The sequence below is a fragment of the Pan troglodytes genome, chromosome 21 (genome assembly GCF_028858775.2).
Source record: "Pan troglodytes isolate AG18354 chromosome 21, NHGRI_mPanTro3-v2.0_pri, whole genome shotgun sequence".
In the NCBI taxonomy this organism is placed as follows: domain Eukaryota; kingdom Metazoa; phylum Chordata; class Mammalia; order Primates; family Hominidae; genus Pan; species Pan troglodytes.
Genome location: NC_072419.2, coordinates 37866604 through 37881483, shown reverse-complemented (window position 1 = coordinate 37881483; position 14880 = coordinate 37866604).

Here is a 14880-nt window from a genome sequence, read left to right as displayed (position 1 = left end):
GAGCCTGGGCTCTTGTGTGCTCCGGGACGGGGAAAGGAGGGGCCGCTGGAGAGCTGGGTACTGGTCCTGGCTCTGCTGCCCTCAGGGGAGGGCCTTGGACAAGTCCTTCCTTCCTTCTGGGCCTGAATTTATCTACCTGTACGGTGACAGGGTTTTACTGAGTAGATGCTGTGTGCTGGGCACTGGGGCTGCATGTGAACAGGACAGACACAGTCTCTGCCCTCAGGAGCTGACATTCTAGTGGGAGACACAGCCACTTGGCAAGTGTTTACTGAGCTCTGCTCTACACAGACATAGTCCTGGGCACTGGGGACTTCTTCAAACAAAACCTTTGCCTTTACACAGCATTCATTCTAGTGGAAGAGACAGACATAAGCACGGCTCTAGCTGCTGTAGGGTGTGGGGGAAAGGTGTGATGCCTTTCCTCACCTATCAGAAGGTTCTGTGACTGACATTCCTATAACAAAAGAAAAACAAAGTGGCAGTTCACACCCTGTAATCTCAATACTTTGCGGGTGGGGGATGGGTTGCTTAAGGTCAGGAGTTCAAGATCAGCCTGGGCAACAAAGTGAGACCCTGTCTCTACAAAAAAATTTTTAAATTAGCCAACCCAGCAAGGCCAGTCCAGATTCTTCTTGGCCTCTGTGTAGCATTCCTTCATCCCCTGTACAGGAGACAAGACATAGGTCAGAGTATTTATTTGTTTTTTAAGAGGGTCTTGCCCTGTCACCCTGGCTGGAATGCAGTAGTGTGATAGATAACTGCAGCTTCAAATTCCTGGGCTCAAGTGATCCTCCTGCCTCAGTCTCTTGAGCAGCTGAAATTACATGTGAGTGCCACCAAGCCTGGCTAATTTTCAAATTTTTTTTGTAGAGATGGGGATCTTGTTATTTTGCCCAGGCTGGTCTTGAACACCTGGCCTCCAGTGATCCCCATGCCCAGCCGAGAATTTGTGGCCAGCTTCTACACAGTAGAGCAGAGGAAGGTTACAGTAATATTTCTGTGTTTTAGCGGATCACGAGGTCGGGAGATCAAGACCATCCTGGCAAACACAGTGAAACCCCGTCTCTACTAAAAATACAAAAAAAAAATTAGCCGGGTGTGGTGGTGGGCGCCTGTAGTCCCAGCTACTCGGGAGGCTGAGGCAGGAGAATGGCGTGAACCTGGGAGGCGGAGCTTGCAGTGAGCCGAAATCGCGCCACTGCACTCCAGCCTGGGCGACAGAGCAAGACTCCGTCTCAAAAAAAAAAAAAAAAAAAAAAAAAAAAATATATATATATATATATATATATATATATTTCTGTGTTTTATGAGTTGCTTTGGGGAGAGGAGTTCTAGTTTCTATGACCCACCTTGGGGAAGAGGAATGAATGCTAGTTTCTGTTACTTGCTTCAGGGGAGAAAGAGAAATGGGAGACAGCAAGGCAGGAGAAAGTCAGAGATCTTGTTTCTGAGGCCTTTCAGCCTCCTTTAGTTTAAAGTATTCGGTATGCCAAAGTGCCATACTTTGGGGTATTGTTTTCTAAGCCCCAGTAAGGGCAAAGGAGGAAAAAGCAACAACCATGAGGAAGCGGTTTGGTCTTCTACCAAGACATGAAAGACTTAGTAGAGAAGGAGGTAAGAAGGGGTCAGACTTCAGATTTTTAAGGCACATCCCACAGGATTTCAGATGGAGTAGAGATAGCTTCAGAGAGACTCAAGGATGACAGATTTTTAGAATAGTGATGAAATTATAGATACAAAAATGAAGTGCATGTTTGAAGCCAGTGCAACCCAAGAGACTCATAGTAAGTGCGATCTGAGCTTGTCTGGGAATCAGGAGTCAGGGAGGGCTCCCTGGAGGAATTGACATGAGAGCCAGGGCCTGAAGAGTGCATCACGGTTAACTTAAAATTAAGTGGGGAGGCAGGAGAGTGGGCCTGGGGAAGAAGCAGTAAATGCACCAGATGAGCAAGCATTGTCTTCAGGCTGAAAAGCTGGTGTGTCCAGAGCTGTGAGAGGGCGCTGCTGGGTTTAAGATGATGACAGAGGGTGGGGTGAGAGGACTGAACTTGATCCTGAGGGCAGTGACAGCCAGAGAAAGGTGGTAAGTTAGGGAGTGATACAGCCCGAGAGCCCCCAAAACTCTGGCTGATGGGTGGAGAAGGTTCCGGAGGGGGAAGCAGAGTGGAAACACGGAGATCAGTGAGGAAGCCATGGTTTCATGAATGCTCCGGTTTTGAGGATGGACAGCCAGATTTGTGTCCCGGGTCGTCATTTCTCGAGCCGTGGCTTCCAGTGAGTGAGTTACCTACTCTCTCTGTGCCCCAGCTTTCCCCTCTACAAAATGGGTGTGATGGGCAATTGAATGAGATAACCTAGAAGCAGTGGAGGAGGACTGGATGTTGAGGGTGACCGCGGGGATGGACTCGGCATTCCCCCGGGCTCTCCAGGAGAAGAGAGGAGGTGCTGCACTCTCGGAGTCCCGCGTGGCCGCGTCCAGCGGTCCAGGAGGGGTCTGGGAAAAGCGGTCAGGGGCTCCAGCTGGAGGGCAGGCCTGGAGGTGGGACATGCCCCGGGCGCCCCGCCCCGCCCCGCCCCGCCCGCTTTTCGGAGTGGGCTTGACTGCCCCCTGGTGGCCACAGGATGCGACCTGAGAGCCAGCCCCAGCTCAAGCTGCTCCCGCTCAGTGCACACGACCTCTCTCGCCGGGGGGCCACTTTCCCCAATGTCCTCCATCCTCTACCCTACTCACCAGAAAAACAGCTACACTTCCAACCCTTAGGTACTGGATTCAGAGCTTGTATGGGCTCTCTGTTAGAATCGCCATCTTGTTTGGTTCAAGACCAAAGCCTCCAGCCTCCCACTCACGCCTTCCCCCATGATGTGTCCTCAGCTCCTGCCCCTAGCCATAGCCGTTCAAGTCCCTTCCTCACATTCTCCATGGGCTTCCAGAAATGTCTTCACTCGCTCTTTTTATTTATTTATTTATTTATTTTTATTTTTTATTTTTTGAGAGAGGGTCTCACTTTGTTGCCCAGGCTGGAGTGCAGTGGCCTGATCATAGCTCACTGCAGCCTCGACCTCCTGGGCTCAGGTGATCCTCCCACCTCAGCCTCCCACTGTGACTACAGGAGCACGCCACCATACCCGGCTAATTTTTTTGTATTTTTGCAGAGACAAGGTTTTGCCATATTGCCCAGGCTGGTCTCAAACTCCTGGTCTCAAGCCATCACTTGGCCCCGGCCTCCCAAAGTGCTGGGATTACAGGCGTGAGCCACTGTGCCCAGCCCAGAAACATCTTTTCACATATTGGCACAGATATAAATATATTTTGATCCTCCACTGATTTTTTACACAAATAGTAACATACTAAACACACTTTCCCTTGCTTTTTCCACCTGCATACTGTATCTTGTAGAGGTTTTTTTTTTTCTTTGAGACAGAGTCTCCTTCTGTCGCCCAAGCCGAAAGTGCAGTGGCATGATCTCGGCTCACTGCAACCTCCACCTTCCCGGTTCGAAAATTGCAATCTCCACCTTCTGGGTACAAGCAATTCTCCTATCTCAGCCTCCCAAGTAGCTGTGACTACAGGCGCACAACACCACGCCCAGCTAATTTTTGTGTTTACTAGTAGAGACGGGGTTTCACCATACTGGTCAGGCTAGTCTCCAACTCCTGACCTCAGGTGATCCATCCACCTTGGCCTCCCAAAGTGCTGGGATTACAGGCTTGAGCCACCTAGCCCAGCCTTGTAGAAGTTTCCATATTCACACATGAATCCCCATGTACTCACCAGGCAGTTTCAACAATTACCAACTGATGTCAACTTTATTCTTTTTTTCTAGCTGTGTGGTATTCCACAAGTTTTTAACCAGACCGCTCAGTGATTCCCAACTTTATATATTGCCATGGAACATGCTTGGAATTGCACAAAGGGAAAGCTGGAGGGGGTTTGGGACTCTCTATGTGGTTCTTGGTGAAAAACTCATTCAATTTCCATATATTACATATTTATGATGAAAGAAATGAAATATATTTCATAGAGAAAATATGAAGTTTTAACTTTGATTAAAACATCTAAATACATAAAATATTTTAAAATTTGTTCTTTAAAAACTTGACTTTGGTCCTGTAAATGCAACTTTTTATATGAGGTTTTATTATTGAAATGGCTCGGCCGGGCACAGTAGCTAACGCCTGTAATCCCAGCACTTTGGGAGGCTGAGGTTGGCGGATCATGAGGTCAGGAGTTCGAGACCAGAGCCTGGCCAGCATGGTGAAACCCCATCTCTACTAAAAAAAAAAAAAACAGAAAAAATTAGCCAGGAATGGTGGCGTGGTGGCGTGTGCCTGTAATCCCAGCTACTCTGGAGGCTGAGGCAGGAGAATTGCTTGAACCCAGGAGGCGGAGGTTGCAGTGAGCCGAGGTTGTGTCACTGCACTCCAGCCTGGGTGACAGAGCGCAACTCCGTCTCAAAAAAAAAAAAAAAAAAAGAGAGAAAGAAAGAAAGAAATGGCTCACACAGGGCTCAGCATGGTGGCTTATGCCTGTAATCCCAGCACTTTGGGATGCCGAGGTGGGAGGATCGCTTGGGCCCAGGAGTTGGAGACCAACCTGGCAACATGGTGAGATCACTTGAACCCGGGTGAAACCCCATCTCTACTAAAAATACAAAAATTAGCCGGGCGTGGTGGCCCACATCTGTAGTCCCAGCTACTCGAGAGGCTGAGGCAGGAGAAATGCTTGAAACAGGGAAGCAGAGGTTGCAGTGAGCTGAGATTGTGCCACTGCACTCCAGCCTGGGCCACAGAGCAAGACTCTATCTCAAAAAAAAAAAAAAAAAACAAAACAGAAAAAAGGAGACATTATAATCTCAAGTAGGAAATAAGAGAAAAATGTAAACCATTCCAAAGCTTACTATTGAAATTATATTTAAACATTCTAATAGCTCTTCCTTTCTATAACTGACAAATTAATGTTAATATTTCTTGTATTCAGTTGGATTTGAAATCAATCCAAATGTACGTTTTCATTTTGAATATTTTAAAATAATGAGTTCAGAAAACAGGAAAAGATATAAATCTTTTAAACTCTTCTTTCTTTCTTTACCATTATAACTGTTATTAAAACTGGGCAAGGCTGCCGGGCGCGGTGGCTCACGCCTGTAATCCCAGCACTTTGGGAGGCCAAAATGGGTGGATCACGAGGTCAGGGGATCGAGACCATCCTGGCTAACACGGTGAAACCCCGTCTCTACTAAAAATACAAAAAAATTAGCTGGGCGTGGTGGCGGGCGCCTGTAGTCCCAGCTACTCGGGAGGCTGAGGCAGGAGAATGGCATGAACCTGGGAGGCAGAGCTTGCAGTGAGCCGAGATCGCGCCACTGCACTCCAGCCTGGGTGACAGAGGGAGACTCCATCTCAAAAAACAAAACAAAACAAAACAAAAAAAACTGGGCAAGGCTGTACAGCACCAAGGAAGAGAGAGGAAGGAAGGAAAGAAGGGAGAGAGTGAGGGAAACACAGAAGGAAAGAAGGAAGAAAGGAGGGAAAAGAAAGGGAATTATTGGTCACTATTACTTATGAACATGTATGCCAAAGTTATAATATTAACAAACCAAACCTAATATTAACAAACAACATAATATTAAAAGAATAATATATCACAACCTAGTAGGGTTTATTCCAGGTAAACAAGATTGACTACATATAGGAATTTTTTCTTTTTGCTTTCTTTTTTTTTTTTGAGACGGAGTCTCACTCTGTAGCCCAGGCTGGAGTGCAGTGGCGCCATCTTGGCTCACTGCAACCTCTGCCTCCAAAGTTCAAGTGATTCTCCTGCCTCAGCCTCCCAAGTAGCTGGAATTACAGGCATGCACCACCATGCCAGGCTAATTTTTGTATTTTTAATAGAGACAGGGTTTCACCATGTTTGCCAGGCTGGTCTTGGACTCTTGACCTCAAGTGATCCACCTGCCTTGGCCTCCCAAAGTGCTGGAATTACAGACGTGAGCCACCGCACCCAGCCAAGAAATTTATCTATGTAATTTATTATATTGAAAAATTAACAAAGAAAATGCTTATGATTATTTCAGGAGATATGAAAATAGTATTTTGTAAAATTCAACACCTGTTCATTTTTTTCTTTTTTTTTGAGATGGAGTCTTGCTCTGTTGCCCAGGCTGGAGTGCAGTGGTGCCATCTTGACTCGCCACAGTCTCCACCTCCCAAGTTCAAGTGATTCTTCTGACTCAGCCTCCTGAGTAGCTGGGATTACAGATGCCCGCCACCACGTCCAGCTAATTTTTGTATTTTTAGTAGCAACGGGGTTTCGCTATTTTAGCGAGGCTGGTCTCGAACTCCTGACCTCCGGTGATCTGCCTGCCTCGGCCTCCCAAAGTGCTGGGGTTACAGGCATGAGCCACAGTGCCCAGCCAACACCTGTTCATGATTTATTAAATTAAAAAAAAAAAAAGCTTTTTAGCCAGTTTTCACTTCTTTATAGTCTTCTGGGTCTATAGAAGTTTAAGATAATAATTTTGTGTATTGCTTGTGCAATGTTTTTTTTTTTTTAAATAGAGACAGGGTTTCCTTATGTTGCCCAGGCTGGTCTGGAACTCCTGGGCTCAAATGATCCTCCTGCCTCAACCCCCCAAAGTTTAGGGATTACAGATGTGAACATCTGTGCCTGGTTCACTTGTGCAATTTTTAAAAATTAACAAATCATGCAGAAAAACCAGCAACTTATGTCATGATCAAATTTATTACATAGGCCAGGTGTGGTGGCTCACACCTGTAATTCCAGCAGTTTGGGAGGCTGAGGTGGGCAGATTGTTTGAACCCAGGAGTTCCAGACCAGCCTGGGCAACATGGCAAAACCCCGTCTTTACAAAAAAATACAAAAATTAGCTGGGCATGGTGGCACGTGCCTGTATTCCCAGCTAATAGGGAGCCTGAGGTGAGATAATCGCTTGAGACCAGAAGGTTGAGGCTGCAGTGAGCTGTGATCACATCACTGAACTCCAGCCTGGACGACAGAGCAAGACCCTGACTCAGAAAATAAAATAAAATGGACTGGCCGCGGTGGCTCTCGCCTGTAATTCCAGACTTTGAGAGGCTGAGGCGGGCAGATCACTTGAGGTCAGGAGTTTGAGACCAGCCTGGCCAACATGGTGAAATCCCATTTCTACTAAAAATACAAAAAAAAATTAGCTAGGTGTGGTGGCGCGCACCTGTAATCCCAGCTACTCTGGAGGCTGAGGCAGGAGAATCGCTTGAACCCAGGAGGTGGAAGTTGCAGTGACCTGAGATCACGCCATTGCACCCCAGCCTGCGTGACAGAGCTAGAGGCTGTCTCAAAAAAAAAAACAAAAAACAAAAACAAAAAAAAAACACACACACACAAAGTACAATAAAATAATGTATTACATAATGCCCAGCTTTCTATTTTTCTATCTCTACCATCATAGCCTTTGTCATGAGGCAAAAATAACAAGAACTATTTCTTACTATATAGAAAATAACAGAAATGGGCCATGCGTGGTGGCTCGCGCCTGTAATCCCAGCACTTTGGGAAGCTAAGGCGGGCAGATCACCCGAGGTCAGGAGTTCAAGACCAGCCTGGCCAACATGGCAACATGGTGAAACCCCATCTCTACTAAAAATACAAAAAAATTAGCTGGGCATGGTGGTGGGTATCTGTAATCCCAGCTACTCGGGAGGCTGAGGCAGGAGAATCACTTGAACCCAGGAGGCAGAGGTTGCAGTGAGCCGAGATTGCGCCATTGCACTCCAGCCTGAGCAACAATAGCAAAACTCCGTCTCAAAAAAAAAAAGGAAAGAAAGGAAAAGAAAATAATAGAAATGGCTGGGCATAGCCAAGTAAGGTGGCTCACGCCTGTAATCCCAGTACTTTGGGAGGCAGAGGTGGGCAAATCACCTGAGGTCAGGAGTTCGAGACCAGCCTGACCAACATGGAGAAACCCCGTCTCTACTAAAAACACAAAATTAGCCAGGCGTGGTGGTGCATGCCTGTAATCCCAGCTACTCGGGAGGCTGAGGCAGGAGAATCGCTTGAACCCAGGAGGCGAAAGTTGCAGTGAGCAAAGATCACACCATTGCACTCCAGCCTGGGCAACGAGAGCAAAACTCCATCTCGAAAAAAATAAAATAAATAAATAAAAATCAAAGAAGACCTACATTTATATAGATCATATATGTTCATTTCTTTCTTTCTTTTTTTTTGAGACAGAGTCTCACTCTGCCGCCCAGGCTAGAGTGCAGTGGTGCCATCCTGGCTCACTGCAACCTCTGTCCCCTGGGTTCAAGTGATTCTCCTGCCTCAGCCTCCCGAGTAGCTGGGACTACAGGTGCCTGCCACCATGCCCAGCTAAATTTGTATTTTTACTAGAGACAGGGTTTCACCATGTTGGCCAGGCTGGTCTCGAACTCCTGACCTCAGGCGATTCGCCAGCCTTGGCCTACCAAAGTGCTAGTATTACAGGCGTGAGCCACTGCGCCTGGCCTGATTTTTAATTAATATGCATAAACTCACATGAGAATTCTGACCATGTTGAGTATTCTCTCCTGAATTATTTAAGCCATCTCATTTCAATAAATTCACATATAAATAATTAGTTTTAATAATTTCATTATAGAGAGTCTTGTGAATTCTTGAAGTTCTTAAATGAAATTTAAATGGCCATATTACGAACTGTTAACAAGTCAATGTTAAAATTTGAGGAACTCATTTTTAAAATACTAAGATACCAAGAATGTGGACATAAAGCAAGAAAAAGTTTTTCTGAATATGAAATAGAAAATAATATAAACATAACATAGTGGCCTGGCCAATGAGATGGTTTGTAAATTTGTTGCTGAATAGGAAATGACCAGTACCCACGTCAGCAAGTGCCCACGTCAGGCTCTAATTGCACTGATGTAAAAAACAAGCCAGGCATGGTGGCTCATGCCTGTAATCCCAGCACTTTGGGAGGCCAAGGTGGGCGGATCACCTGAGGTGAGGAGTTCCAGACCAGCCTGGCCAACATGGTGAAACCCCGTCTCTGGTAAAAATACAAAAATTAGCTGGGCGTGGTGGCAGGTGCCTGTAGTCCCAGCTACTCAGGAGGCTGAGGCAGGAGAATCACTTGAACCCAGGAGGTGGAGGTTGCAGTGAGCCAAGATCACACCATTGCACTCCAGCCTGGGCAACAAGAGCGAAAACTCCATCTCGAAACAAACAAACAAACAAAAAGCTGGACGTGGTGGCTTATGCCTATAATCCCACTTTGGGAGACTGACACAGGAGGATTGCTTCAGCCCAGGAGTTTGAGACCAGCCTGGGCAACATACCAAGACTCCATCCCTACAAAAAAAAAAAAACTTAAAAAGCAAACAAACCTCCCCCAGAAAGAACTGTTATGATTGCACTGTAAAAATAATAATAATAAATTAAAATAATGATAGGGCTGTAGTTTACAAACCATTTATGAAGTGGAACATCCCTCCGCAGCTGTTTGGCTGTCCCCAAAAGGGTATATCAATCTTATCTGAACTTTGTGCCAAGCTCTCTGGGCACCTGGAAAACAAACTGTAGAGGGTAGGTGGATGGCCATTCTCCACAGCTGACCACTACAGTAGAGGTCCAGAAACGAAGAGGCCAACCTTGGCCAAGCTCAGCTCATGCTGGTGGAGCAGCAGGGGACCAGAGAAAGGATAGTGTAGTGGTTTGGAGCAGGACCCTGAAACGAGACTGCCCAGGGGAGGCAGGTGCCCTTGGACAAGTGACGTAACCTCTCTGTTCCTGAGTTTTTTGCCTAAAAAATAGGGGTGCTAATCATACCTACTTCATGAGGTAGTTACACAGGTTTAATGCTCGTAAAGTGCTTAAGGATGGTATCTGGCACTGTAAGTACTATATATATATATATTTTTTTTGAGACGGAGTCTCTCTGTCGTTCAGGCTGGAGTGCAGTGGTGCCATCTCGGCTCACTGCAAGCTCCGCCTCCCGGGTTCATGCCATTCTCCTGCCTCAGCCTCCCACATAGCTGGGACTACAGGTGCCCGCCACCTTGCCCGGCTAATTTTTTTGTATTTTTTAGTAGAGACGGGGTTTAACCGTGTTAGCCAGGATGGTCTCGATCTCCTGACCTTGTGATCCGCCCACCTTGGCCTCCCAAAGTGCTGGGATTACAGGTGTGAGCCACCGTGCCCGGCTGTAAGTACTATTTTTTATAGTAACTACTATAAATTGTATCAGACTGTGCTGCCAAACCACCACCAAGCTCTGCCTTAGTGTAGATTTCCCCCAAAAGCAAAGCCTAGAATAAAGATTCAGGGGCAAATGATTTAAGTGGGGAAGTGACACAAGGAAGGACAGGCAGCCAATATAGGGTGTAATAATGAGTAAGCTGCCACTCCAGGCAATGGGGCTCCTCCACCAGGGCATCCTTTGAAAAACCCGTGGAACACTGCTCAAAATTCTATCACTGAGGGAAAAGAACACCAAGGTGTTTATCCACCAACTCATCCCTCATTGGCTGAGGAGGGCTGCTTCAGGACTTTCTCCTTGACATTTGGCATTTCCTGCCTGCCCCATGCTTGGTCAAAAACACACAGGTGGCTGTTCCCTTTAATGAGAACTGTCCACCAAAGCTTCAGAGAGCATCCTGCAGGCACATTGCCCACAGCGTCTGCCACAAGTTGTGATAATTTGTAGCACTCCAGGTGGAACAATTTGGTAGTTCTCAACTTCTGTTGTTACTGTTTTTGTTTTTGGAGACAGGGTCTGTTCTATTGCCCAGGCTGGAGCGCAGTGACATGATCGTGACTTACTGCAGCCTTGATTTCCCAAATTTGAGGATCCTCCCACCTCAGCCTCCCAAGTAGCTGGGACCACAGGCATGCACCACCATGCCCGGCTAATATTTTTTTATTTGTAGTAGAGACAAGGTCTCACTATGTTGCCCAGGCTTTAACTCCTGCTAATCCAAACAATACTGCAATCCATCATTTTGCATATATGCACATGTATCCACAGGGTACATCCCTAAAAGTAGAATTGCTGGGCCAAAGGGTGTATACATTAGTCATTTTGATGGATACAGTCCAATCAGGCAGCCTATGAAATCGCCTGTCCTCTGCATTCTTGCCAACATTCGTGTTAACACTCTGATCCTTGTCAATCTGGTAGATGAAAAAATAGTACTCATACTTTAAAATTTCATTTTTAAAAATCTAATTGAGGTTGGCATCTTTTCATGTATTTGAAAGCCATCTGTACTCCTAATAAGTTAATGAATCTACACAATGACCAATGAAAGCTGCTAATGGTACACAAAGACAACCAGGCGTCATGTGCTGCCTGCCAAGAGAACACAGCACACCCATAAAATATTCTTGCCAAAAAAATCAAGCGTGAGTCTAAGCTTCTAAATGTAATCACCATTTACAGAAAACACCGGGGACAGAGGGGCATAATAAGTGACACATGGGATTGCAATTACCAAAATACAGACTGGGGGAAATCCTCAGGACAAATGACTCAATTTTTTTCAACAAATGAAATGGAAGGGGAAGGAGGGGTAGGGAGAGAGAGAGAGATTATATATCAAAAGATATTTTAATATATATTAGGAAGAACCACTGGACTTCCACATCCAGGAAGATGGAGCAGATGTACTTTTCCCTATTTCTCCTCCTAAGTAAAACTAAGAACCTTTGACACTGTATATAAAATAAGAATAAGAAAACTTAGGCTGGGCGCGGTGGCTTATGCCTGTCATCCCAGCACTTTGGGAGGCTGAGGCAGATGGATCACTTGAGGCCAGGAGTTTGAGACCATTCTGCCCAACATGACAAAACCCTGTATCTACCAAAAATACAAAAAATAGCCAGGCATGGTGGCTCATGCCTGTGATCCCAGCTGCTCAGGAGGCTGAGGCATGAGAATTGCTTGAACCCAGGAGGTAGAGGTGGCAGTGAGCTGAGATCACGCCATTGCACTCCAGCCTGGGCCACAGAGTGAGACTCCATCTCAAAAAAAAAAGAAAGACAGAAAAAGAAAAGGAAACTCTGAAAAGTGGAAAGAAGGCTGACCAGCTAGGGACCTTAAGACCTGAGACACAGCCAGGCGTGGTGGCTCATGCCTGTAATCCCAGCACTTTGGGAGGCCAAGAGGGCAGATCATGAGGTCAAGAGATGGAGACTATCCTGGCCAACATGATGAAACCCTGTCTCTACTAAAAATACAAAAATTAGCCAGGCATGGTGGCATGCACCTGTAATCCCAGCTACTCAGGAGGCTGAGGCAGAAGAATAGCTTCAACCCAGGAGGCGGAAGTGTCAGTGAGCTGAGATTGCGCCACTGCACTCCAGCCTGGGCGACAGAGCAAGACTCCGTCTCAAACAACAACAACAACAACAAAAACCGTAATGAGATAGGTCTCATTATGTTGCCCAGGCTAATCTCAAAATCCTGGCCTCAGGCAGTCCTCCTGCCTCAACCTCCAAAAGTGTTGGGACTACAGGTGTGAGCCACCACACCCAGCCTTCAACTTCATTTTGTGTTGGTCATTTCTCCACATCTGTAGAATATTTTATTATCTGCTCACAATTCTGCCTTCTCTCCTCATGCCTCCATGCACACCCTGGCTGTAGGATATTTATCTGTCCATCAACACTGGGCTTGACCTCAGGTGGTAGACTGTATTTTCGAAAATGATCTCAAAAATTTTCCCTCTTGGCCAGGTGCAGGGCTCATGCCTGTAATCCCAGCACTTTGGGAGGCTGAGGCGGGAGGATTCCTTGAGCCCAGGAGTTCGAGTCTGCAGTGAGCTATGATCGTTCCACTGCACTCCAGCCTGGGTGACAGAGCGAGGCTTGGTCTCAAAAAGAGAGGAATGAGATCATGTCCTTTGCAGGGACATGGATGAAGCTGGAAGCCATCATCCTCAACAAACTAACACAGGAACAGAAAACCAAACATCGCATGTTCTCACTCATAAGTGGGAGCTGAACAATGAAAACACATGGACACAGGGAGGGGAACAACATACACCAGGGTCTGTGGGGGCGAGGGGAGGGAGAGCATCAGGACAAATAGCTAATGCACGCGGGGCTTAATACCTAGGTGATGAGTTCATAGGTACAACAAACCACCGTGGCACACGTTTACCTATGTAACAAACCTGCATGTTTTGCACATGTATCCTGGAACTTAAAATAAAATTAAAAAAAAAAAAGAAATTTCCCTTCTCCCATGCACACCACATTTTACAATGGGATCTTGATGTCCTCCTACTGGGTGGTGGACTCCATGTCCTCTCCCTCTTGAACCTGGGTGTACCTTTGGTAGTGCCTTGACCATTGGGCTCCAGCAGAAGTGATGCTTTTTGTCTTCTGAAGCTGAATCATAAAAAGACCATGCAGGCCAGGCACGGTGGCTCATACTTGTAATCCCAGCACTTTGGGAGGCCAAGGCGGGCGGATCACCTGAGGTCAGGAGTTCAAGACCAGCCTGGCCAACATGGTGAAACCCCATCTCTACTAAAAATACACACAAAAAAGCCGGGCGTGGTGGTGCACGTCTCTAATCCCAGCTATTTGGGTGGCTGAGGCACAAGAATCGCTTGAACCCAGGAGGCAGAGGTTGCAGTAAGCCGAGATGGCGCCATTGCACGCCAGCCTGGGCAACAGAGCAAGACTCTGTCTCAAAAAAAAAAAAAGAAAAGAAAAGAAAGAAAGACAAGGCACTTCCCCTTCGCTCTCTTGGGACCCAGCCACTGTTTTTGTTTTTGAGACCGAGTCTCGCTCTGTCTCCAGGCTGGTGTGCAGTGGTACAATCTTGGCTCACTGCAACCTCCGCCTCTCGGGTTCAAGTGATTCTCCTGCCTCAGCCTCCCGAGTAGCTGGGACTACAGGCACATGCCACCACACCCAGCTAATTTTTGTATTTTAGTAGAGACAGGGTTTCACCGTGTTGGCCAGGATGGTCTCGATCTATTGACCTCATGATCTGCCTACCTCAGCCTCCCAAAGTGCTGGGATTATAGGCATAAGCCACCTCACCCGACCTCCAGCTACCATGTTTTAAGGGAGACCAAACTAGTCCACACAGATTGACCATGGAGGGAAGCCACAAAGTGGTGTTCCAGTTGATCTGAGGTCCAGCTGTGGTCCCAGCATCAAGTGCTACATATGTGAGTGAAAACACCTCCAGCCAATCCTAGTCACAGCCCTTGAGTGTTTCCAGCTGAGGCCCCAGATGTTCTAGAGCAGAGGCAAGTGGTTTCCACCATACCTGGCCCAAATCCCTGACTCACAGAATCTCTGAACATAGTAAAATAATTGTTTTATGCCAGTCAGTCTCAGGTTGGTTTGTAATGCAGCAATCATAATTGGAATACCTTGGCCAGTGGAATGTGGTGCAGTTTTGTGTGTGCTTGTTTTGGGCCTGGACTTCAAGAGTGTCCCCACCCATTCCTCTGCCCTGCCAAAGTCTCAGACTTCTGCCATGAGAAGAACATGCCCTAGGTGTCCACTGGTCCCAGAACAAAAAGACAAACAGAATAACCTTCAGTCCAACTTTTTTTTTTCCTGAAACAGAGTCTCGCTCTATTGCCCAGGCTGGAGTGGAGTGGCACAATCTCGGTTTACTGCAACATTCACCTCTGGGTTCAATCAATTCTTGTGTCTCAGCCTCCCAAGTAGCTGGGATTACAAGCATGCGCCAACACATCCAGCTAATTTTTGTATTTTTAGTAGAGATGGGGTTTCTCCATGTTGGCCGGGCTGGTCTCGAACTCCTGGCCTCAAATGATCTGCCCTGCTCAGCCTCCCAAATCCTGGGATTACAGCCGTGAGCCACCGTGCCTAGCCCTGAGCCCAACTATTGT